We start from the raw sequence: 3,075 nt of genomic DNA on the forward strand, positions 1-3,075 counted from the left end.
CACCTGAGCATGCAATACTGTTCAATACGCTTGTTAAAGTGCCTGCCTCAGCGAATTAAATCCTGCATTTTCTCGAAGAAGCTATCTCTGTTTCCTGCAAACTGTCCCAGCATTCACATTAAGTGTGTATCTTCATGTTTACAAGTCCTAAAGTTATCCAGTTACACCCTGAGCATGCAAATACCTTTAAAACAGCGCTCTTAAAGTGGCTCTCAGCGCTTTAAATCTGCTGCTTTCTCAGAGAAAGCTAGTCTCTGTGCTCCAAACTGTCAGCATTCACATTAAGTGTGATTTCACACACAATTAGTATTTCTATGAAGCCATTCTCCCTTGAGATTTGACAGCTGATGTAGTATCGTTACTGCATTGCCATACGTTCAATCGTGTAAAGTGCTCAGGGGTCACGGCTTCGAAACTGCCTGTGTTCTGACAAGAAGCATATAGTTATGGCAATTCATGCTCACATGTCCTTAAAGTTATCAGTTACACCTGAGCATGCAATACTTGTCAATAAGCGCTGTTAAAAGTGCTCTCCAGCGGCTTAAATCTGCTCTCTATTCTCGAATAGAAGCGTCTCTGTGTCTGCAAACTGTCAGCTTCCATTAAGTGTGTGGGATTTATGCTTACATGTCCTAATACAATGATTACACCAGCATGCAATTACTGTTCAACACACGCTCTTAAAGTGCTTCTCAGCAGGCGTGTAAAGAGTCTGCTGTTTCTGCGATAAAAGCTGTCTCTGTGCTTCGCCAACTGTCAGCATTCACATTAATGTGATTTTCATTGCTCTTAACATGTTCACTAAAGTTACATTACCACCTGAGCATGCAAATACTGTTCAACAGCGCTCTTAAAAGTGCCTTCACCAATTAAAAATCTGCCGCTTTTCTCTCATAGAAAGCTGTCTCTGTGTCTGCAAAACTGTCAAGCTTTCACATTAAAGTGTGATTTCAACACAGGAAACACTTGAGGATTAAGTTTTCACTGTCTATTTTGAGCAGCATTCATGAAAGAATATGATGGAACAGTTCATGCTTAACATGGCCTAAAGTTATCAGTTACACACTGACGCATGCACGATACTGTTAAAAACGCTGTTAAATGCTCTCAGGCTTAATCTGCCTTTTCTCGAGAAGCTGTTCTCTGTGTCTGCCAACTAGTCAGCATTCACATTAAGTGTATTTCATGTTTACATGTCCTAAAGTTATTCAGTTACCACCTATAGAGCATGCAATATGTTTCTAATAACGCTTCTTTTTAAAGTGCCTCAGGCGTTAAATCTGCTGCTTTCTCGATAGAAAGCTGTCTCTGTGTCTGCAAACCTGTCAGCTTTCACATTAAGTGATTTATGCTAGTCTTCAAGCATCAGTACATGAGAGGCATTGACGTCGAAGCGCTCTTAAGTGCTTCCGCTTATCTCATCGTTTTCGTAGAGCTGCTGTCTCAACTGAGAATCAATTAAGATGTGATTCTTCATGCTTACATGTCCTAATTACCAGTACACCGAAGGCATGGCAAGTACCGTTCTAACACGCTCTTTAAAGTCTCTCAAGCGCTTAATCTGCTGTTTTCATCGGGAATGCTGTCTATAACGTCGCTACTCGTGTTGTTACGGCAACACTTTGAGTACGTTTCTGGTCTATTTGACAGCATTCATAGACTATGATTGATTTCAATTGCTTACATTCTCTATAAAGTTATAGTATTAACCCACCTGAGCATGAATACGTGTCAACAGCGCCTTTTAAAGTGCTTTCTCAGGCGCTTAAATCTGGCTGGCTTCCTGGATAGAAGCTGTCTCTGTGTTGCAACTAGTTTCCATGATGTATTCGTCAGCCGGTAAGTTTCCTGTCATTGAAACAGCATGATGAATTATATATGCTTACATGTCCTAGAATCATCAATTACACCCAGCATGCAATTACTGTTTAAACACACGCTTCTTAAGTGCTCTCAGCGAACTTAAATCTGCTGCTTTTTCATCCAGAAAGCGTGTCTCTGTGTCTCAAAACTGTGGCATTACAATTGTTCGATTTCAACAAACATTTGGATTAGTTCTGTATTTGAGCCGGCATTCAGATTAATTGCATTTACATGTCCTAAAGTTATCAGTTACACCTGAGCAATGCAATATGTTCTACAAGCGCCTCTTAAAAGTGCTCTCAGCGCTTAAATCTGCTGCTTTTCTCCAATGGTCTCGTGTTAGAACTTTGTTTCTCACTACGATGTATCTCCAGAAACTTAAGAAATCTCTATTTGGCAGCATTCATGAAGTTGTGACTCATATGGTTACAGTTTCCTAAAGCATCAGTTACACCTGAGCATTGCAATACTGTTCAACAGCGCTCGTTAAAGTGCTCTCAGCGCTCTAAATGCTGCTGCTTTTCTCGATAGAAGCTGTCTCTGTGTGCCAAACTGTCAGGCATTCACATTAAGTGTGATTTTATGCTTACATGTCCTAAATTCATCAGTTACACCAGAGCATGCAATACTGTGTTCAACAGCGCTTCTTTAAAGTCTCTCAGCCGCTTAAATCTGCGTTTTTTCTGGATAGAAGCTGTCTCTGTGTCTGCAAACTGTCAGCTTCACATTAAGTGTGATTTCAACACAGAACACTTGAGGATAAGTTTTCTGTCTATTTGAGCAGCATTCATGAAGAATATGGAGATATCATGCTTAACATGTCTTAAAGTTTATCAGTTACACCTGAGCATGCCAATACTGTTCAAACAGCGCTTCTAAAGTGCTCTCAGCGCTTAAATCTGCTGCTTTTCTGGATAGAAGCTGTCTCTGTGTCTGCAAACTTAGTTTTTCTCACTCATGTTATTTCTGTACAAACACTTGAGATAAGTTCCTGTCTATTGAGCAGCATTCAGAAGAATTTATCGAATCATGTTACATGTCCTAAAGTTATCAGTTACACCTGAGCATGCAATACTGTTAAACAGCGCTCTTAAAGTGCTCTCAGCGCTTAAATCTGCTGCTTTCTCCAAAAGCTGTCTCTGTGTCTCCAAAACTGTCAGCATTCACATTAAGTGTGATTTCAACACAGAAACAATTGAGGATAGTTTTCCT

Source organism: Seriola dumerili, unplaced genomic scaffold, assembly GCF_002260705.1.
Source record: "Seriola dumerili isolate Sdu_G_001 unplaced genomic scaffold, Sdu_1.0 BDQW01000665.1, whole genome shotgun sequence".
In the NCBI taxonomy this organism is placed as follows: Eukaryota; Metazoa; Chordata; class Actinopteri; order Carangiformes; family Carangidae; genus Seriola; species Seriola dumerili.